Source organism: Balaenoptera ricei, chromosome 2 (assembly GCF_028023285.1).
Source record: "Balaenoptera ricei isolate mBalRic1 chromosome 2, mBalRic1.hap2, whole genome shotgun sequence".
Taxonomy (NCBI): Eukaryota; Metazoa; Chordata; class Mammalia; order Artiodactyla; family Balaenopteridae; genus Balaenoptera; species Balaenoptera ricei.
Window position 1 is genome coordinate 184,068,254 of NC_082640.1, and position 22,471 is coordinate 184,090,724.

General features: G+C 38.4%; 13 non-coding genes across 13 annotated transcripts; all 13 read left to right on the forward strand.

Annotated features, from left to right (window-relative positions):
- The first annotated feature begins 485 nt into the window (after positions 1-485).
- On the forward strand, positions 486-560 carry LOC132361408 (small nucleolar RNA SNORD113/SNORD114 family). The gene has a single exon (XR_009501702.1). It is a non-coding gene; the product is annotated as a small nucleolar RNA SNORD113/SNORD114 family (small nucleolar RNA).
- Positions 561-2,284: 1,724 nt separating this feature from the next.
- Positions 2,285-2,356, forward strand: LOC132361371 (small nucleolar RNA SNORD113/SNORD114 family). Its single transcript, XR_009501672.1, has one exon. It is a non-coding gene; the product is annotated as a small nucleolar RNA SNORD113/SNORD114 family (small nucleolar RNA).
- Positions 2,357-3,238: 882 nt separating this feature from the next.
- LOC132361388 (small nucleolar RNA SNORD113/SNORD114 family) lies at positions 3,239-3,313 on the forward strand. The gene has a single exon (XR_009501686.1). It is a non-coding gene; the product is annotated as a small nucleolar RNA SNORD113/SNORD114 family (small nucleolar RNA).
- A 1,771-nt stretch (positions 3,314-5,084) lies between these two features.
- Positions 5,085-5,159, forward strand: LOC132361378 (small nucleolar RNA SNORD113/SNORD114 family). Its single transcript, XR_009501679.1, has one exon. It is a non-coding gene; the product is annotated as a small nucleolar RNA SNORD113/SNORD114 family (small nucleolar RNA).
- Positions 5,160-6,755: 1,596 nt separating this feature from the next.
- Positions 6,756-6,827, forward strand: LOC132361377 (small nucleolar RNA SNORD113/SNORD114 family). The gene has a single exon (XR_009501678.1). It is a non-coding gene; the product is annotated as a small nucleolar RNA SNORD113/SNORD114 family (small nucleolar RNA).
- An 880-nt stretch (positions 6,828-7,707) lies between these two features.
- LOC132361384 (small nucleolar RNA SNORD113/SNORD114 family) lies at positions 7,708-7,782 on the forward strand. The gene has a single exon (XR_009501683.1). It is a non-coding gene; the product is annotated as a small nucleolar RNA SNORD113/SNORD114 family (small nucleolar RNA).
- A 1,582-nt stretch (positions 7,783-9,364) lies between these two features.
- On the forward strand, positions 9,365-9,436 carry LOC132361367 (small nucleolar RNA SNORD113/SNORD114 family). Its single transcript, XR_009501668.1, has one exon. It is a non-coding gene; the product is annotated as a small nucleolar RNA SNORD113/SNORD114 family (small nucleolar RNA).
- An 881-nt stretch (positions 9,437-10,317) lies between these two features.
- LOC132361382 (small nucleolar RNA SNORD113/SNORD114 family) lies at positions 10,318-10,392 on the forward strand. The gene has a single exon (XR_009501681.1). It is a non-coding gene; the product is annotated as a small nucleolar RNA SNORD113/SNORD114 family (small nucleolar RNA).
- A 560-nt stretch (positions 10,393-10,952) lies between these two features.
- On the forward strand, positions 10,953-11,027 carry LOC132361435 (small nucleolar RNA SNORD113/SNORD114 family). Its single transcript, XR_009501723.1, has one exon. It is a non-coding gene; the product is annotated as a small nucleolar RNA SNORD113/SNORD114 family (small nucleolar RNA).
- A 1,359-nt stretch (positions 11,028-12,386) lies between these two features.
- LOC132361430 (small nucleolar RNA SNORD113/SNORD114 family) lies at positions 12,387-12,458 on the forward strand. Its single transcript, XR_009501720.1, has one exon. It is a non-coding gene; the product is annotated as a small nucleolar RNA SNORD113/SNORD114 family (small nucleolar RNA).
- Positions 12,459-20,191: 7,733 nt separating this feature from the next.
- Positions 20,192-20,263, forward strand: LOC132361437 (small nucleolar RNA SNORD113/SNORD114 family). The gene has a single exon (XR_009501725.1). It is a non-coding gene; the product is annotated as a small nucleolar RNA SNORD113/SNORD114 family (small nucleolar RNA).
- Positions 20,264-21,141: 878 nt separating this feature from the next.
- LOC132361373 (small nucleolar RNA SNORD113/SNORD114 family) lies at positions 21,142-21,213 on the forward strand. Its single transcript, XR_009501674.1, has one exon. It is a non-coding gene; the product is annotated as a small nucleolar RNA SNORD113/SNORD114 family (small nucleolar RNA).
- A 926-nt stretch (positions 21,214-22,139) lies between these two features.
- LOC132361421 (small nucleolar RNA SNORD113/SNORD114 family) lies at positions 22,140-22,211 on the forward strand. Its single transcript, XR_009501713.1, has one exon. It is a non-coding gene; the product is annotated as a small nucleolar RNA SNORD113/SNORD114 family (small nucleolar RNA).
- The last annotated feature ends 260 nt before the right edge of the window (positions 22,212-22,471 follow it).

The window sequence follows — 22,471 nt, forward strand, 5'->3', positions numbered from 1 at the left end:
CCTAAATAATGATATGAATGTGGAAGCAGGGATGAGTGGAGAGTGCCTCCACCATTTTTATCTTCTGCTTTGTTTTATACTCCTCAGAGTGGATGCACTGGACCAGAAATGAGGATTCTTCCTTGAATGCCAGCCTAGGAGGGCATCTTGGTCACAGGAGCCCGGACACCCATGTGAGCATCATCTAGTTCCTAGTCTGGGGATGGGTGGTTTCTCTAAAAGTAATGAGTATGCTAAAAAAAAAATGGGTGAAAGAAAATTAAAGGAGGACATCTTTATCCCATTAATAAACAAGGAACTGTTGTGAAGCAAAAACCTGATAATAAATATGACAGAGATATAATGATGTGAGAATGGTTATAGAGACAGGTGAACGATATCGAGGTCTCGCTGGGTTTTGCAAACCATAGAGTGTCAAAATTGGCATTAATGAAGTAACGCATGAATCAGTGAAACATATAGAATGAAGAGAAAGTCATCTTTTCTGGATCGATGATCATAAATGCCAGTGCATGAGTCATCGGTGACGAATAATATGTGTCTGGAACTCTGAGGTCCAATACACAGGAAATGTGGTCTATCTCTTCATGCGTTTTCACTGGTTATGCTAATTGAGCCAATGAAAGCATCAGTAAACAAATCTGCTGATCCATGGAGAGAAAGTCTCAATCTCGGTCATTACCTTCTCTGTTCGGTACTTTTCAGAATAGAAGCTCAAGGCGATTTCAGCCTCCATTCTGATCAAGCTTCTCCTTTTCAGGTTGCTATGGGACAGAGACCCAGGTGAGTCGTGGCCAGGGTTCCTGTCTTGGTTTGGGGAATTTGTTTAAGTGTTTTCATTGTATTCTCAAAAGTCATCGATATATATCAAAGGGTTGACGAAGGCCCGTTGAAAAATAAGCCATGAGAGCTTATGCTGATGAAGTGATCATCTAGATCCTGGAAATGCATTAAGGAAAGAGATCTCATGTATGATGATAGTGATTGGACAGAAGTTAGGGATATTCGCAGGTCTTGTTCTTGGGTTTGGGGTATTCGTGTCTTTCTTTCATTAGTATCAATGGTGTAATGATTTATTTGATAGAGATATATCAATGAATGAAGTAAAATTGGACCCAAGGGGACCAAAGATGAAGTTGGGTAGAGGATAAAGCATGGGCAAGGAACTATAAGTATCTGGAATTTGAGGGCCAAGAAGGATACATACTGTGTTTTCTACATTGATTTCTTCCTATGTACAGATGTTCAGAATATATAACATCATGCTCTTAGTTTGGGTTACTCAATTTAGATTTCATATTATTAATCAATAAGTGATAGAACCGTTCAAAATATGTAAATATTAGATTGAGAAGAAAAAGTCAGTTAATTCCCACAGTGGACACATGTGGTCTGGCAAGAAGCAATCCTAAATATTTCCACTGGTAATGACCGTTAATAACAAATGGATCTAGGAGGTCAGCTGTTTGGCCAAGCTTCAAGTAGATGTGAATAATTAAGAGTCAATTTAATCGTTCTGGGGTGCTCTCAAGTTTGACGGTATTTTTGTTTGTAGAAAAAGAAAAATCTCTGCATTATGAAAGAGTGACCAATTCCTCATGATTGAGAACATTAAATCTGGAAAGAATGCATCAAAGTCCATAAAGTTTCCTTTCTCTCTCTTTTGTTTCATCGACTGTGCTTTCTATTGATTAAAGTGGACACATTCGAACTGATCAAGCTATCAGTATTTCATGGTGATGCACCTTATGATTGCAGGAAGCCTGTGAGTAATAATCAAATTTCATGTCATGGTTTCTGTTATTATGGTGTCCCTCTGTGTGTGCATTCAGTGTAGTATTGTAGAGATCTCTATAGGAAAACCAAGGCCAATGAAGCTCGCTGATAAATGTTACATTTTATGAAACATAAATTGATTACATGGTTTCTGTTATTATTTTGTCCCTCTGTGTATGCATTCAGCGTATTACTAGAGAGATCCCTATAGGAAAACAGAAGGCCAGTCAGCTCAGTGATAAATGTTACATTTTATGAAATATTAATTGCTTACTGCCCCAATGAAAAAAACAAGGCAAAACAAAACAAATCAAACCACAACAACACAAAATCAGCATTGTGATTTACAGGTGAGACACACTGCTGTGAGAATAAATTATGGAGAGAAGAGGGATATCATGACTGCCCTTAGGTTTTGTGATTAATAGGGTTTTCAATACCTATGAGAGATTTATTGCCTCAATCAGTACACGATGTAGAAATACACGAAGAGAAGGAGGGACAGTATTGGATCGAGGATGACTACTGGTGGCGTATGAGTCGTGTACGATGAATACGTGTCTGGAACTCTGAGGTCCGATGCAAATGGAATCTAGTCCATTGTCCTATCGGTAGTGACCCTAGAGGCTGAAGTCAGGAATGAATGAGGGTCTTCTTTGCAGTCTTTGTGTTTATGCCTTTTCATTCTGTTTGTACAATTGAAAAACTGAGGCTCTCTTCATAAATATATGAATAAAACTAAAGATGAACGATGGAAAACAATTTCCAATCACAGAAATATGGGTGGAGACGAGATATGCGATTAATATATCAAGGAAAGCCTGAATTTCAATTAGAAAGCCATGGCACATGACTGTTACCACTTACGGTAATGAGGTGGGGGCCAGGAGAAGTGGTAGACAACATTCATATTCTGGCACAGAGACAATATTGAAGTGGTTCCTTTTCAACAGCTTTCCTATATCCACTACATTAGGGATTTCCTATATAACGATGTGAATGTGGAAGCAGGGATGAGTGGAGCGTGTCTCCACCATTTTTATCTTCTGCTTTGCTTTATACACCTCAGAGTGGATGCACTGGACCAGAAATGAAGATTCTTCCTTGAGTGCCAGCCTAGGATGGCATCTTGGTCGTAGGAGCCAGGAGACCCTTGTGAGCATCATCTAGTTCCTAGTCTGGGGATGGGTGTTTTCACTAAAAGTAATGAGTATGTTAACAAAATGGGTGAAAGAAAATTAAAGAAGGGCATCTTTATCGCATTGATAAATAAGGAACTGTTGTGAAGCAAAACCCTGATAATAAATATGAGAGAGATATAATGGTGTGAGGATAGTTCAAGACAGGTGAGCGATAACAAGGCCTCATTGGGTTTTGCGAACCCCAGAGTGTCAAAATTCACATTAGTGAATTAATGCATGAATCAGTGAACCGTACAGAATGAAGAGAAAGTCATCTTTTCTGGATCGATGTTGATAAATGCCAGCGTATGAGTCATCGATGACGAATAATATGTGTCTGGAACTCTGAGGTCCAATACAAAAGAAATGTGATCTTTCTCTTCATGCGTTTTCACTGGTTATGCTAATTGAGCCAATGAACGCATCAGTAAACAAATCTGCTGATCCATGGAGAGAAAGTCTCCATCTCGTCATCACCTTCTCTGTTCGGTACTTTTTAGACTAGAAACTCAAGGTAATTTCAGCCTCCATTTTGATCAAGGTTCTCCATTTCCGGTTGCTATGGGGCAGAGACCCAGGTGAGTTTTGTCCAGCGTTCCTGTCTTGGTTTGGGGAATTGATTTAAGTGCTTTCATTGTATTCTCAAAACTCATTGACATATTTCAAAGGGTTGATGATGACCCGTTGTAAAACAAGCCATGAGAGCTTATGCTGATGAAATGGTCATCTAGATCCTGGAAATTCCTTAAGAAAAGAGATCTCATGTATGGTCGTAGTGATTGGAGAGAAGTTAGGGATATTCACAGGTCTTGTTCTTGGGTTTTGGGTATTCGTGTCTTTCTTTCATTAGTATCAATAATATAATGATTTAATTGATAGAGATGTATAAATAAATGAAGTATAATTGGACCCAAGGGGACCAACAATAAAGATGGGTAGAGGATGAGGCATCGGCAAGGAACCACAAGCATTTGGAGGCCGGACGGCAAAGAAGGATACATACTCTGTTTTCTACATTGATTTCTTCCTATGGACAGATGTTCAGAATATATAATGTCATGCTCTTATTTTGGTTACTCAATATAGTTTTCATACTATTAATCGATCAGTGATAGAACCCTTCAAAATAAGTAAATAGTAGATTAAGAAGAAAAGGTCAATTATTGCCTACTGTGGACACATGTGCTTTGGCAAGAAGTAATCCTAAGGACTGCTGCCAGTGATGCCCGTTAATAACAAGCGGACCTAGGAGTTCCAGTGCACATGGAATCTAGTCCGTTGTCCTATTGGAAGTGACCCTAGAGGCAGAGGTCAGGAATGATGAGGGGCTTCTTTGTGTTCTTTGTATGCATGCCTTTTCATTCTGTTCAACAATTGAAAAACTGAGGCTCTCTTCATAAATACATGAATAAATATAAAAATTAACGGCGGCAATTACCAATCACGGAAATATGGGTGGAGGTGAGATATACCATTAATATATTAAGGAAAGCCTGAATTTCAATTAGAAAGCCATGGCACATGATTGATACCACTAGGGTAAGGAGGAGCAGGCCAGGATAATGGGTAGACAAACTTCATAATATGGCACACCGGCAAGATTGAACTGGTTTCTTTTCAACAGATTTCACATATCCGCTGTATTAGGGATTGCCTAAATAACAATGGGAATGTGGAAGCCGAGATGAGTGGTGAGTGTCTCCACCATTTTTATCTTCTGCTTTGCTTTATACTCCTCAGAGTGGATGCACTGTACGAGAAAAGAGGCTTTGCCCTCGAGTGCCAGCCTAGGATGGCATCTTGGTCGTAGGAGCCTGTGTGAGCATCATCTAGTTCCTAGTCTGGGGGTGGGTGTTTTCACTAAAACTAATGACTATGCTAACAAAATGGGTGAAAGAAAATTGAAGGAGGGCATCTTTATCCCACTGATAAACAAGGAACTGCTGTGAGGCAGAGACCCGATAATAAATATGAGAGAGATACGATGATGTGAGAATGGTTCTAGAGACAGGTGAGCGATATAGAGGCCTTTCTGGGTTTTGCAAACCCTAGAGTGTCAAAATTGGCATTAGGGAAGTAACGCATGAATCAGTGAAACATATTGAATGAAGAGAAAGTCATCTTTTCTGGATCAATGATGATAAATGCCAGCGTATGAGTCATTGGTGATGAATAATATGTGTCTGGAACTTTGAGGTCCAATACAAAAGAAATGTGGTCTTTCTCCTCATTAGTTTTCATTGGTTATGTGAATTGAGCCAATGAAAGCATCAATCAACAGATAGGCAGATCCATGGAGAGAAAGTCTCCATCTCGTCATCACCTTCTCTGTTTGGTACTTTTCAGAATAGAAGCTCAAGGAGATTTCAGCCTCCGTTGTGATCAAGGTTCTCCTTTTCAGGTTGCTATGGGACAGACACCCAGGTGAGCTATGGCCAGGTTTCCTGTCTTGGTTTGGGGAATTGGTTTAAGTGTTTTTATTGTATTCGTAAAAGTCATAGATATATATAAAAGGGTTGACGAAGGCCTGTTGATAAACAAGCCATGAGAGCTTATGCTGAAGAAGTGATCATCTAGATCCTGGAAATTCATTAAGGAAAGCGATCTCATGTATGGTGATAGTGATTGGAGAGAAGTTAGGGATATTCGCGGGTCTTGTTCTTGGGTTTTGGGTATTCGTGTCTTTCGTTCATCAGTATCACTGATGTAATGATTTAATTGATATATATCAATGAATGAAATAAAATTGGACCAAGGGGGGCCAACGATCAAGTTGGGTATAAGATGAGGCCTGGGTAGGGAACCATAAGTATCTGGAAGCCTGATGGCCAAGAAGGATTCATACTCTGTTTTCTACATTGGTTTCTTGCTATGGACAGATGTCCGGCATATATAAAGTCATGCCCTTTGTTTGGGTTACACAATTCTGATTTCATACTATTAATCGGTAAGTGATAGAATGGTTCAAAATATGTAAATAGTATATTAAGAAGAAAAGGTCAATCATTGCCTACATTGGACAAGTGTTCCAGCAATAAGTAATCCTAAAGATTACCACCACTGATGCCTGCTAATAACAAATGGACCTAGGAGGTCAACTTTTTGGCCAAGCATCATGTAGATGTGAATAATTAAGAGTCAGTTTTATTGTTCTGGGTCACTGTGAAGCTTGAGGGTATTTTGCTGTGTAGAAAAAGAAGAATCTCTGCATTATGAAAGAGTGATCAATTCTCCATGACTGAGAACATTAAATCTGCAAAGAAAGCATCAATGTCCATAAAATTTGTTTTCTCTCTGTCTCTTTTCTATCATCGACTGTTCTTTCTACTGATTAAAGTGGACACATTCGAGCTGAGCAAGCTATCAGTATTTCACGGTGATGGTGCCTTATCATTGCCAGAACCCACGTGAGTAATAATCAAATTTCATGTCATGGTTTCCATTATATTTTTGTCCCTCTGTGTTGCATTCAGTGTATTATTGGAGAGATCCCTATAGGAAAACAGAAGGCCAATGCAACTTGGTGATAAATGTTACATTTTATGAAACATTAATTGATTACTGCCCCATGAAAAAAACAAAGCAAAGCAAAACAGAACAAACCAAACCACAACAACCCAAAACCAGCATCGTGATTTATAGGAGAGAATACTACTGTGAGAATGAACTATGGAGAGAAGAGGGATATCCTGACTGCCCTTAGGTTTTGTGATTAATGGGGTTTCAATATTTATGAGAGATTTATTGCCTCAATCAGTACACGATGTAGAAATACACGAAGAGAAGGAGGGACAGTATTGGATCGAGGATGACTATTGGTGGCGTCTGAGTCGTGTATGATGAATATGTGTCTGGAACTCTGAGGTCCGATGCAAATGGAATCTAGTCCGTTGTGCTATTGGAAGTGACCCTAGGGGCCGAGGTCAGGAATGAATGAGGGGCTTCTTTGCAGTCTTTGTGTTCATGCCTTTTCATTCTGTTCGTACAATTGAAAAACTGAGGCTCTCTTCATAAATATATGAATAAAAATAAAGATGAATGGCGGAAAACAATTTCCAATCATGGAAATATGGGTGGAGATGAGCTCTACCATTAATATGTCAAGGGAAGCCTGAGTTTCAATTGGAAAGCCATGGCACATAACTGTTACCACTTAGGGTAAGGAGGAGGGGGCCAGGAGAATCGGTAGACAGCCCTCATATTCTGGCACAGCAGCAAGATTGAAGTGGTTTCTTTTTAACAGATTTCACACATCTGCTACATTAGGTATTGCCTAAATAACGATGTGAATTTGGAAGCAGTGATGAGTGGACAGTGTCTCCACCATTTTTATCTTCTGCTTTGCTTTATACTCCTCAGGCTGGACGCACTGGACCTCAGGAGGATTATTCTTTGAGCGCCAGCGTAGGATGGCATCTTGGTCATAGGAGCCGGGAGACCCATGTAGGCATCATCTAGTTCCTAATCCGGGGGTGGGTGTTTTCACTAATAGTAATGGCTATGCTAACAAAATGGGTTAAAGAAAATTAAAGGAGGGACTCTTTATCCCATTGATAAACAAGGAACTGTTGTGAAGCAAAAACCCGTAACAAATGTGAGAGAGATATAATGATGTAAGAATAGTTCTAGAGACAGGTGAGTGATATCGAGGCCTCGGTGTGTTTTGCAAACCCTAGAATGTCAAAATTGGCCTTAGTGAATTGACGCATGAATCAGTGAAACATATAGAATAAGAGAAAGTCATCTTTTCTGGATCGATGATGAGAAATGCCAGCGTATGAGTCATCAATGACGAATAATACGTGTCTGGAACTCTGAGGTCCAGTACAAAAGAAATGTGGTCTTTCTTCTCATGTGTTTTCTTTGGTTATGCTAATTGAGCCTGTGAAAGCATCAGTCAACAAATCTGCGAATCTATGGAGAGAAAGTCTCAATCTCGGTGATCACCTTCTCTGTTTGGTACTTTTCAGAATAGAAGCTCAAGGTGATTTCAGCCTCCATTGTGATCAAGGTCCTCCTTTTCAGGTTGCTGTGGGACAGAGACCCAGGTGAGTTATGGCCAGGTTTCCTGTTTGGGGAATTGGTTTAAGTGTTTTCACTGTATTCTCAAAAGTCATTGATATATATCAAAGGGTTGATGATGCCTGTTGAAAAATAAGCCATGAGAGCTTATGCTGATGAAGTGATCATCTAGATCCTGGAAATTCATTAAGGAAAGTGATCTCATGTATGGTGATAGTGATTGGAGAGAACGTAAGGATATTTGCAGGTCTTGTTCTTGGGTTTTGGATATTCGTGTCTTTCTTTCATTAGTATCAATGATATAATGATTTAATTGATAGAGATATATCAATTAACGAACTAAAATTGAACCGAAGAGGACCAAAAAACAAGGTGGGTAGAGGATGAGGCATGGGCAAAGAACCATATGTATCTGGAAGCCTGAGGGCCAAGAAGGATACGTATTCTCTTTTCTACATTGATTTCTTCCTATGGACAGATGTTCAGAATATATAAAGTCATGCTCTTAGTTTGGTTTACTAAATTTATATTTAATACTATTAATCGATCAATGATAGAACCCTTCAAAATATGTAAATAGTAGATTAAGAAGAAATGGTCAGTTATTGCCAAATGTGGACACATGTGGGCCAGCAAGAAGTAATCCTAAAGATTTCCACCCCTTATGCCCCTTAATTACAATTGGACCTAGGAAGTCAAATGTTTGGCCAAGAGTCATGTAGATGTGAATAATTGAGTCAATTTTATTGTTCTTGGCCACTCTCAAGTTTGAGGGTATTATTTTTTGTAGAAAAAAACATCTCTTCATTATGAAAGAGTGGTCAATTCCTCATGACTGAGAACATTAAATGTGGAAAGAAAGCATCAATGTTCATAGGTTTCCTTTCTCTCTCTCTCTTTTGTCTCATCGACTGTGCTTTTATTGATTAAAATGGACACATTCGAGCTGAGCAAGCTATCAGTATTCCATGGTGATGCACCTTATGATTGCAGGAACCCATGTGAGTAATAAGCAAATTTCTTGTCATGGTTTCTGGTTTTTTTTTTTTTGTCTGCCTGGGTGTGCATTCAGGGTATTATTCGAGATATTCATATAGGAAAACAAAAGGCCAGTGCAGTTCAGTGATAAATGTTACATTTTATGAAACATTAATTGATTACTGCCCCAATGAAAAAAATAAAATAAACCAAGACAAAACAACACAAAATCATCATCGTGCTTTACAGGAGAGACACACTGCTGTGAGAATGAACTATGGAGAGAGGAGGGAAATCATGACTGCCCTTGGGTTATGTGATTAATAGGCTTTTCAGTATTTATGAGAGATTTATTGCCTTAATCAGTACACAATGTAGAAATACATGAAGAGAAGGAGGGGCACTAATGGATCGATGATGACTACTGGTGGCGTCTGAGTCATGTACGATGAATACGTGTCTGGAGCTCTGAGGTCCAATGCAAATGGAATCTAGTCCATTGTCCTATTGGAAGTGACCCTAGAGGCTGAGGTCAGGAATGAATGAGGGGCTCCTTTGCAGTCTTTGTGTTCATGCCTTTTCATTTTTTCCATGCAAATGAAAAACTGAGACCCTCTTCATAAATATATGAATTAAAATAAAGAAAAATGATGGAAAACAATTTCTATTCACGGATATATGGGTGGAAATGAGATATACCGTTAATATGTCAAGGGAAGCCTGAGTTTCAATTGGAAAGCCATGGCACATAACTGTTACCACATAGGGTAAGGAGGAGGGGGCCAGGAGAATCGGTAGACAGCCCTCATATTCTGGCACAGCAGCAAGATCGAAGTGGTTTCTTTTTAACAGATTTCACACATCTGCTACATTAGGTATTGCCTAAATAATGACGTGAATTTGGAAGCAGTGATGAGTGGAGAGTGTCTCCACCAGTTTTATCTTCTGCTTTGCTTTACACTCCTCAGGTTGGATGCACTGGACTTCAGGAGGATTATTCTTTGAGCGCCAGCGTAGGATGGCATCTTGGTCATAGGAGCCGGGAGACCCATGTAGGCATCATCTAGTTCCTAATCCGGGGGTGGGTGTTTTCACTAATAGTAATGGCTATGCTAACAAAATGGGTTAAAGAAAATTAAAGGAGGGACTCTTTATCCCATTGATAAACAGGAACTCTTGTGAAGCAAAAACCAGATAATAAATATGAGGGAGATATGATGATGTGAGAATGGTTCTAGAGACAGGTGAGCGATATTAAGGCTTCGCTGAGTTTTGCGAACCCTAGAGGGTCATAACTGGCATTAGTGAATTAACGCATGCATCAGTGAAACATACAGAATGAAGAGAAGGTCATCTTTTCTGGATTGATGATGATAAATGCCAGCGTATGAGTCACTGATTATGAATAATACGTGTCTGGAACTCTGAGGTCCAATACAAAAGAAATGTGGTCTTTCTCTTCATGCTTTTTCATTGGTTATGCTAATTGAGCCAAAGAAAGCATCAATCAACAAATCTGCCTATCTATGGAGAGAAAGTCTCAATCTCAGTCGACACCTTCTCTGTTTGGTACTTTTCAGAATAGAAGCTCAAGGTGATTTTGGCCTCCATTGTGATCAAGGTTCTCCTTCTCAGGTTGCTATGGGACAGAGACCCAGGTGAGTTATGGCCAGGGTTTCTGCCTTGGTTTGGGAACTGGTTTAAGTGTTTTCATTGTATTCTCAAAAGTCATTGATATATATCAAAGGGTTGATGATGCCTGTTGAAAAATAAGCCATGAGAGCTTATGCTGATGAAGTGATCATCTAGATCCTGGAAATGCATTAAGGAAAGAGATCTCATGTATGGTGATAGAGATTGGAGAGAAATTAGGGATATTCATGGGTATACTGTTCTTGGGTTTTGGTTTTTCGTGTCTTTCTTTCATTAATATCAATGATGTAATGATTTAATTGATAGTGATGTATCAATGAATGAACTAAAATTGGACCCAAGGGGACCAACGATGACGTTGGGTAGAGGATGAGGCATGGCCAAGGAACTATAAGTATCTGGAATCCTGAGGTCCAAGAAAGGATACATACTTTGTTTTCTACATTGATTTTTTCCCTTGGACAGATGTTCGGACTATATAAAATCATGCTCCTATTTTGTGTTACTCAATTTATATTTCATACTATTAATCGATCAGTGATAGAACACTTCAAAATATATAAATAGTAGATTAAGAAGAAAAGGTCCATTATTGCCTACTGTGGACACATGGGGTTTGGCAAGAAGCAATCCTAAATATTTCCATCAGTTATGACCGTTAATAACAAGTGGACCTAGGGGTCAACTGTTTGGCCAAGCATCATTTAGATGTGAATAATTAAGAGTCAATTTTATTGTTCTGGGGCACTCTCAAGTTTGAGGGTATTTTTGATTGTAGAAGAAGAAAAATCTCTGCATTATGAAAGAGTGATCAATTCGTGAATATTGGGAACTCTAAATTTGGAAAGAAAGCATCAATGTCCATAAAGTTTCCTTTTTCTTTCTCTGTTTTGTTTCATTGACTGTGCTTTCTACTGATTAAAATGGACACATTCAAGCTGATTAAGCTATCAATATTCCATGGTGATGCACCTTATGATTGCTGGAACCCATGTGGGTAATAAGTTTCATGTCATGGTTTCCGTTATTTTTTTGTCCCTCTGTGTGTGCATTGAGTGTATTATTGGAGAGATACATACAGGAAAAGCAAGGGCAATGCAGCTCAGTGATAAATGTTACATTTTATGAAACATTAATTGATTACTGCCCTGATGGAAAAAACAAACAAATCAAAACAATACAAAACAAATCAACAGAAAACCAGCATCATGATTTATGGGAGAGACGCACTGCTGTGCGAATGAACTGTTTTGATAAGAGGGATATCATGACTGCCCTTAAGTTTTGTGATTAATAGGTTTTTCAACATTTATGAGAGATTTATTTCTTCAATCAGTAAACAATGTAGTAATAAGCAAAGAGAAGGAATGGCCATAATAGATCGATTCCATGGAGATGCATCATATAACTGCAGGAACCCATGTGATCAATAATCCAATTTCTTGTCTTTCTTCAGTATTTTTCCTTCCTCTGAGTGTACACTCAGTTTATTTTTAGAAAGATCCATATAGGATAACATAAAGCCAACGCAGCTCAGTTTTAAATGTTGCATTTTTCAAGCATTAGTTGATTACTACGTAGCTGAAAAAAAAAAATACAAAAGCAGCATCGTAATTCACAGAAGAGATTCATTGCTGTGAGAATGAACTATTTACAGAATAGGGATATCATGACTCTCCTTCGGTTTTGTGTTTAATAGCACTTTCAATTATTTTGTGACGTATTGAATTATTCAATAAACAATGTCCAAATACTTGAGGTCACAGAAGTTAACACTGTATGGCTGATTACTCCTGGTGGCTTATGGGTCATGAAAGTTGAATTTGTGTCCGTAACTTTGATGTCCTATTCAAAGCTAATCTAAGGATTTTTCTTTGGGCATCTGCCTTGGGTGGCATCTTTTTTTAGGAGCCAGGAGACCAGTGTTAGCATCAGTTAATTCTTAGGCTTTCTTTTGCTCTGTTTTCTAAGAGTAATTACTATGCTAATAGTGTGTTTGGAATATAATTAAAGATGGCTGTCTTTATCCTATTGATAAACAAGTAATTGATATGAAGGTTTCTATTGATTAATGCATGTATGAAACCTGATAATAAATATGAGAGAGATATAATGATATGAGAATTTTCTAGAGTCATTATCTATTTCATGTGTTTGTTGTATTTTCAATCTATAGAGTGTTAAAATTGTAATTAAGCCTTATTCCATGGTGATGTGCCTCATGACTGAATCTCTGTGTTAGAAGTAGAAAGACCAATGTCCGTAATAGTCAAATTTCTTGTCTTGGTTCAGGTGATTGTTTTTCATTAAAAAATATTTAATCATGGGAGGCAGAGTCAAGATGGCAGTGTGGGAAGACACAGAGTTAGCGTCTCCCCACAACTAGGGTGCCTGCCGGCCGCTGGTGGGGACTCTGATGCCCAAGGAGACGGGAGGAACCCCAAAGTGAACCAGTAGGATGTAAGGGGACTGAAGGGGGAGGAGAAGTGGAGTCCAGACAGGATCAGCGTCCCCGAGGCCAGGGAGATCAGGAGAGGCAGGCGGGAGGGACTCTCCAGGAAGAGCAGGAGAGGAGCGGAGGGCAATCGCTTGGCCCACTCGGCCGGGGAGGCTGCTGAGCTCCCAAGCCGGTACCCCAGCTCCAACGCCCCATCCAGGCCGCGTGGGTCCTGGGGGCATAAGAGGGAGGCTGGGGAGATCAGGAGAGGCAGGCAGGAGGAGCCATCCAGGAGGAGCGGGAGAGGAGCGGAGGGCCATTGACCTGCCCGCTTGGCCTGGAGAGCCTGCTGAGCTCCCAGGCCAGTCCCCTACACTCCAAAGCCCTCTCCAGGTTGTGTGGGTCCTTGGGGACATAAGAAGGAGGCCGAGCATAAAACAGGAGAGGCAGGTGAGAGAGGCCCTCCGGGAGGAGCAGGAAAGGAGCAGAGAGCAATTGCCCCACCCGCTGGGGCCTGGGGAGCCTGCTGAGCTCCCAGGTCGATCCCCTGCCCTCCAAAGCCCCCTCTAGGCTGCATAGGTCCTTGGGGGCACAGGAGAGAGGATGGGGAGATCAGGAGAGGCAGGAGGGAGGGATCCTCCCAGATGGGAGGAGCAGGAGAGGAGAGGAGGGCATTTGCCCCACCCACTCGAGCCCAAGAAGCCTGCTGGGCTCCCAGGTGAGGTCCCCTGCCTTCTGAGACTAGGGGTGGGGGGGCATGCTTGGGCCCCTTCTGTTCCTTGAGCCTAAGCCCCACCACCCACAACCCCCAGGACCTTTTCCAGCCCTGTGGGTCCTGAGCATAGGCCCCACCCACTGCCCAAACCTCACCCTTGCTTAGGTCCCACCCTCCAAAACGAAGGCCTTCCCCCCCCCCCTTTTTTTTCTTTTCCCTCCTCCTCCTTTACTACTGTGGTACTGATGTACCTTCTGGTTGTTGATTCATCTATATATATATTTTTTTAAAATAAATTTATTTGTTTTTATTTTTGGCTGTGTTGGGTCTTCGTTGCTGCGCACAGGCTTTCTCTAGTTGTGGCGAGCGGGGGCTACTCTTTGTTGCGGTGCATGGGCTTCTCATTGTGGTGGCTTCTCTTGTTTCAGAGCACGGGCTCTAGGTGCGTGGGCTTCAGTAGTTGTGGCATGTGGGCTTAGTAGTTGTGGCTCGCAGGCTGTAGAGCACAGACTTAGTAGTTGTGGTGCATGGGCTTAGTTGCTCCATGGCATGTGGGATCTTCCCGGACCAGGGCTCGAACCCGTGTCCCCTGCATTGGCAGGTGGGTTCTTAACCACTGAGCAACCAGGGAAGCCCCTCATCTATATTTTTATTTTTATGTTCTTTCTAACACATCTGTTAGTTTCCTAGTCTAATTTTATTTTTTACTTTGTTATTGTTATTTATTTATTTATTTATTTATTTATTTATTTTTGCTGCCCCAGGAGGCTTGCAGGATCTTGGTTCACAAGCCAGGTGTCAGACTGAAACTTCTGTGGTGGGAGCTCTGAGTCCAAACCACTGGACTAACAGAGAACCTCAGACCCCAAGGAATATTCATCGGAGTGAGGTCTCACGGAGTTCCTCATCTCAGCACCAAGGCCCAGCTCTACCCAATAGCCTACAAACTCCAGTGTTGGAAGCCTCAGACCAAACAACCAGTAAGACAGGAAACAATCCCACTCATAAAAAAAAAAAAAAAAGAGACGGCAAAAAATATGTCACAGATGAAGGAGCAAGGTGAAAACCTACAAGACCAAATAAATGAAGAGGAAATAGGCAATGTACCTGAAAAAGAATTCAGAGTAATGACAGTAAAGATGATCCAGAATCTCGGAAGTAGAATGGAGGCATGGATTGAGAAAATACAAAAAATGTTTAACAAAGATCTAGAAGAACTAAAGAAGAAACAGAGATGAACAGCACAATAACTGAAATGAAAAATACACTAGAAGGAATCAATAGCAGAATAACTGAGGCAGAAGAACGAATAAGTGAGCTGGAAGACAAAATGGTGGAAATAACTGCCGAGGAGCAGAATAAAGAAAAAAGAATGAAAAGAATTGAAGACAATCTCAGAGATCTCTGGGACAACACTAAATGTACCAACATTCGAATTATAGGGGTCCCAGAAGAAGAAGAGAAAAAGAAATGGTCTGAGAAAATATTTGAAGAGATTATACTTGAAAACTTCCCTAACATGGGAAAGGAAATAGTCACCCAAGTCCAGGAAGCACAGAGAGTCCCATACAGGATAAACCCTAGGGAAAACACACCAAGACACATGTTAATCAAACTAACAAATATTAAATTCAAAGAAAAAATATTAAAAGCAGCAAGGGAAAAACAAAAAATAACATACAAAGGAATCCCCATAAGGTTAACAGGTGATCTTTCAGCAGAAACTCTGCAAGCCAGAAGGGAGTGGCAGGACATATTTAAAATGATGAAAGGGGAAACGTACAACCAAGATTAATCTACCCCGCAAGGATCTCATTCAGATTCAATGGAGAAATCAAAAGCTTTACAGACAAGCAAAAGCTATGAGAATTCAGCACGAGCAAACCATCTTTACAGCAAATGTAAAGGAACTTCTCTAAGTGGGAAACACAAAGGAAGAAAAAGACCCACAAAAACAAGCCCAAATTAATTAAGAAAATGGTAATAAGAATATACATATCAATAATCACCTTGAATGTAAATGGATTAAAAGCTCCAACCAAAAGACACAGGCTGGCTGAATGGATACAAAAACAAGATCCTTATATATGCTGTCTACAAGAGACCCACTTTAGACCTAGTGACACATATAGACACAGAAAGACACATACACATACAGAAAGTGAAGGGATGGAAAAAAGATATTTCATACAAATGGAAATCAAAAGGAAGCTGGAGTAGCAATACTCGTATCAGATAAAATAGACTTTAAAATAAAGACTCTTACAAGACATATGGAGGGACACTACATAATGATCAAAGGATCAATCCAAGAAGAAGATATAACAATTATAAATATTTATGCACCCAACATAGGAGCACCTCAATACGTAAGGCAAATGCTAACAACCATGAAAGAGAAATCGACAGTAACACAATAACAGTAGAGGACTTTAGCACCCCACTTACATCAATGGACAGATCATCCAAACAGAAAATAAATAAGGAAACACAAGCTTTAAATGACACCCAGACCAGATAGATCTAATTGATATTTATAGAACATTCCACCCAAAAGTGGCAGAATACACTTTCTTCTCAAGTGCACATGGAACATTCTCCAGGATAGATCACATCTTGGGTCACAAATGAAGCCTTGGAAAATTTAAGAAAATTGAAATCATATCAAGCATCTTTTCTGACCACAAAGCTATAAGACTGGAAATCAATTACAGGAAAAAAACTGTAAAAAACACAAATACATGGAGGCTAAACAGTGTGCTACTTAATAACCAAAAGATCACTGAAGAAATCAAAGAAGAAATAAAAAAATACATAGAAACAAATGACAATGAAAACACAACGACCCAAAACCTATGGGTCGCAGCAAAAGCAGTTCTAAGAGGGAAGTTTAGAGCAATACAATCTCACCTCAAGAAACAAGAAAAATTTCAAATAAACAATCTAACTCTACATTTAAAACAACTAGAGAAAGAAGAACAAAGAAAATCCAAAGTCAGTAGAAGGAAAGAAATCATAAAGATCAGAGCAGGAATAAATGAAATAGAAATGAATAAAACAATAGCAGAGATCAATAAAACTAAAAGCTGGTTCTTTATCAAAATTGATAAACCCTTAGCCAGACTCATCAAGAAAAAAAGGGAGAGGATGCAAATCAATAAAATTAGAAATGAAAAAGGAGAAATCACAACCGACAGTGCAGAAATACAAAGGATTATAAGAGACTACTACAAACAACTATATGCCAATAAAATGGACAACCATGAAGAAATGGAAATTCTTGGAAAGGTACAATTTTCCAAGACTGAACCAGAAAGAATTAGAAAATATAAACAGACCTATCAAAAGTAGTGAAATTGAAACCATAATTAAAAATCTTCCAACAAACAAAAGTCCAGGACGAGATGGCTTCACAGGCAAATTCTATCAAACATTTAGAGAAGAGCTAACACCCATCCTTCTCAAACTCTTCCAAAAAATTGCAGAGGCAGAAACACTCCCAAATTCAATCTACGAAGCCACCATCACCCTGTTACCAAAACCAGAAAAAGATATCACAAAAAAAGAAAAGTATAGACCAACATCACTGATGAACATAGATGCAAAAATCCTGAACAAAATACTATCAAACAGAATCCAACAACATATTAAAAGGATCATACACCATAATCAAGTGGGATTTATCCCAGGGATGCAAGGATTCTTCAATATATGCAAATCAATCAATGTGATACACCACATTAATAAAATAAGGAATAAAACCCATATGATCATCTCAATAGATGCAGAAAAAGCTTTTGACAAAAGTCAACACCCATTTATGATAAAAACTCTCCAGAAAATGGGCATAGAGGGAACCTACCTCAACATGACAAACCCACAGCAAGCATCATACTCAGTGGTGAAAAACTGAAAGCATTTCCACTAAGATCAGGAACAAGACAAGGATGTCCACTCTCACCTCTCTTATTCAACATAGTTTTGGAAGTCCTAACTACAGCAGTCAGAGAAGAAAAAGAAATAAAAGTAATACAAATTGGAAAAGAAGAAGGAAAACTGTCACTGTTTGCTGATGACATGATACTATACACAGAAAATACTAAAGATGCCACCAGAAAACTACTAGAACTAATCAATGAATTTGGTAAGGTTGCAGGATACAAAATTAATGCACAGAAATCTCTGCATTCCTATACACCACCAACAAAAAGTCAGAAAGAGAAATTCAGAAAACACTCCCATTTACCATTGCAAGAACAAGAATAATATACCTAGGAATAAATGTGCCTAAGGAGGTGATCAATTGATCTTCCGATCAACTGGTTGGAAGAATCAATATTGTGAAAATGACTATACTACCCAAAGCAATCTACAGATTCAATGTAATCCTTATCAAACTACCAATGGCATTCTTCACAGAATTAGAACAAAAAATTTTACAATTTGTATGGAGACACAAAAGACCCTGAATAACCAAAGCAATCTTGAGAAAGAAAAATGGAGTTGGAGGAATGAGGCTCCCCGACTTCAAACTATACCACAAAGCTACAGTAATCAGGACAGTATGGTACTGGCACAAAAACAGAAATATAGATCAATGGTATAGGATAGAATGCCCAGAGATAAACCCACGCACCTATGGGCACCTAATTTACAACAAAGGAGGCAAGAACATACAATGGAGAAAAGACAGCCTCTTCAATAAGTGGTGCTGGAAAACTGGACAGCTACATGTAAAAGAATGAAATTAGAACACTACCTAACACCATACACAAAAATTAACTCCAAATGGATTAAAGACTTAAACGTAAGACCAGACACTATAAAACTCTTAGAGGAAAACATAGGAAAAACACTCTTTGACATAAACCACAGCAAGATCTTTTTTACCTGCCTCCTAGAGTAACAGAAATAAAAACAAAAATAAACAGTGGGACTTAATGAAACTTAAAAGCTTTTGCACAGCAAAGGAAACCATAAACAAGACAAAAAGACAACCCTCAGAATGGGAGAAAATATTTGCAAATGAAACAACAGACAAAGGATTAATCTCCAAAATATACAACAGGTCATGGAGCTCAATATCAAAACAAAACAAAACAATCCAGTTAAAAAATGGGCCGAAGACCTAAATAGATATTTCACCAAGGAAGACATACAGATGGCCAACAGGCACATTAAAAGGTGCTCAGCATCACTAATTATTAGAGAAATGCACATCAAAACTACAATGAGGTATCACCTCATACCAGTCAGAATGGCCATTATCAAAAAATCTGGAAACAATAAATGCTGGTAAGGGTATGGTGAAAAGGGAACCCTCCTGCACTGTTGGTGGGAATGTAAATTGATACAACCACTATGGAAAACAGTATGGAGGTTCCTTAAAAAACTAAAAATAGAACTACCATACCACCCAGCAATCCCACTACTGGGCATATACCTTGAGAAAAACATAATTCAAAATGAGACATATACCACAATGTTCATTGCAGCACTATTTATAATAGCCAGGATATGGAAGCAACCTAAATGTCCATCGACAGATGAATGGATAAAGAAGATGTGACACATGTAAACAATGGAATATTACTCAGCCATAAAAAGAAACGAAATTGAGTTGTTTGTAGTGAAGTGGATGGACCTAGAGTCTGTCATACAGAGTGAAGTAAGTCAGAAAGAAAAACAAATACCGTATGCTAATGCATATATATGGAACCTAAAAAAAGAAAAGGTACTGATGAACCTAGATGCAGAGCAGGAATAAAGAGGTAGACATAGAAAATGGACTTGTGGACATGGGGTGGGAGGGCGAAGTGAGAGTAGCATTGACATATATACACTACTGAATGTAAAATATTTGGCTGGTGGGAAGCAACAGCATAGCACAGGGAGATCAGGTCGGTGCTTTGCTATGACCTAGAGGAGTGGGGTAGGGAGGATGGGAGGGAGGCTCAAGAGGGAGGGGATATAGGGACATGTGTATGCATATGGCTGATTTGCTTTGTTGTGCAACAGAAACTAACACAGTATTGTGAAGCAATTATACTCCAATAAAGATCTATTAAGAAATATTTAATCATATTTTTTCTCATGGTTTTGTTGATTTCTGTGTTTGCGTGTGTGTGTGTGTGTGTCTGTGTGTCTGTGTGTATTAAGGGTAAAGTTCACAATTTCCATACAGAATAGTAGATGGCCAAGCTCAACAAGAAATAGAGAATTTGATGAAACATTAAATGATTAATAAATAAATGAAAACAGCATCTAATTCAAAAAAGTTTCATTGATATGAAATTGAACTATTTACACAGTAGGGATATCATGCTCTTTTGGGGTTTTGCAGAAAATAGAGTCTAAAAATGTTTGTGAATGAATTACTTGATCAGTCAATAAACAAATAGAAATGAACAAAGAACAGAGACATATTCATGGACCAAGTATGATGATCGTTCCAAGAATAGTCCTGAGTGATGAAAACATGTCTGAAACTCTGAGGTCCAATGCAGCGCATAAGTAGTCTACTTCCTTTGTTAAAATTGTTTGTATAGGGAGATGTCAGGAATACCAAAAGATCATATTCTTGTTGATTTCATAGAGTTATAGTTGTTATTAGTAATTGATCTGTGATGGAATCATTAAGCAAATATAAATGTATAAGGAAAAATAGGGTGAAGTATTTTTCTCATATGAACACCTTTGTTGAAGCAAAAGATATTGTGAATAAAAACTGAAAATTCTGAATCCCATTAAATAAATGGGTGAGGGTCACCTCCTTGACCAAGTTTCTATAGACATGCCTACGTAAGAGTCATTAAATTATTCTTTTTCAGACTAAAGATTGAGGTTTTTCTTTTAACAAGGTAAAAAATAAATAGAAAAACAGTAACTAATAAATAATTAAATAGTGAGTATATGAAATTCCAAAAACAAAGATCTGTGGCTTCTGGTCTCAGTATTTTCATCATCTTCTGTGTTTTGTACTCAGAATGAATGCACTAGAGATGGTTTAGAATCATCCATGGTCACCAGATCTGTGGTTGCCTCTGTATAATAGGAGGATGGAGATTAATGTGAGTAATAGTTGAAGTTCTTTTTTCAGTTTGTTTTTTTATTAAAGACATTCACTCTATCGTTAAGAAATGTGGAATATGAGTAAAGAAGGTAGCTGCATTTCAGTGTTGAGTATGTTATTACAAACCATTATATTGATTAATGCATATATGGAAAACTGAGCATTAATATGAGACATATATTAAACTAAGAATAATTCCATATACATCAGTACTCTTGGTTTTTTTATTGTAATGCTAAAATTATCAGTGAATTTGGGATTTGTACAATAAAGAAATAAAAATGTATGTAGAAAAGAGGGTCAGTATTGGATCAATGATGACTACCCGTGGCGTAAGAGTCGTGTACGATGAATACGTGTCTGGAACTCTGAGGTCCAATGCAAATGGAATCTATTTCATTGTCTTGTTTGAAGTGATCCTATAGGCAGAGGTTAGGAATATACAAAGATATTTATTTTGGTTATTATGACCATGCATTTAAAAAATTTTTATGATTGGATCAATGAAATAGTCAATATACAAATTTGTAAATTAAATAATGATGAATATGAAGGCTTTTCAATAATAAAAATATGTGGTTAGCCAAAAATTACTATTATATACAAATACATTAATATATATTGAAAAGACGTTTTTAGGTAAAAAGTGATATAAAGATGTTATCTCTTTGGTTAAGAGTGATACAGAAAATGATAGGTATTAGTTACTGACTGAGTCAGTAACCACTTTGACATTTGATTCATTAAGGAAAAAACAAACAAATAATTACCATAATTTATTAAATGACTAAATTACTGTGCAAATGAATAGCGGAATATTGGATAAATGGAAAATAAATAACTAACTAACTAAATAAATAAATAAATGGATAAATCTGAATATTTTTATCACCTTGTCTGCTTGTTACTCTTCAGGACAGATGTTCCCACTACTTCAGCTTCTGCTGTGCTCAGTTGTCCTGCTGCTTCTGTGTCAGAAAGTAACTAAGGTAAATAACAGGCAAGGTTGGTGTTCTTGCATTAGGTGATGTGTTTGAGGGTAGTCATGGTGTTATTAAAAAGTATTAAATTAATCAAAAATTACTCATAGTTCAATGATAAATCTGAGAAGAAATGTTATTTTGAATAATTGATAGTGGGCAGGATTGAGGTTGAATAATGCAAGAGATGGACCCTTAATGGGAAATGATTCTGTAAACTGAGGCTTAGGGATATTGAAGGGTCTTATTCTTGGGATTATTACCAATTAATTAATGATTTAATCAATGCAAATTTGCAAATGAACGAAGAGAAGAGACTCAGTCATGGACCAATGATGATGATCGTTTCGGGAAGAGTCCTGAACGATGAAAACATGTCTGAAACTCTGAGGTCCAACCCAGAACATAAATAGTCTCTCCCTCTTTGAAATTACTTTTGTAGAAAGAGGTCAGGAATATTTAAAGATCATATTCTTATATTGATTTCATGGATTTAGATTTGCTAGTATTAATGGATCTGTGATGGAACCATTAAGCAAATATAAATTAACATATAAGGAAAAAATAGGGTGAAGCATGGTCCAAATTGAACATATTTTGTGAGGCAAAAGATACAGTTAATAAACATTGAAAACACTGATGCCCATTAAATAAATG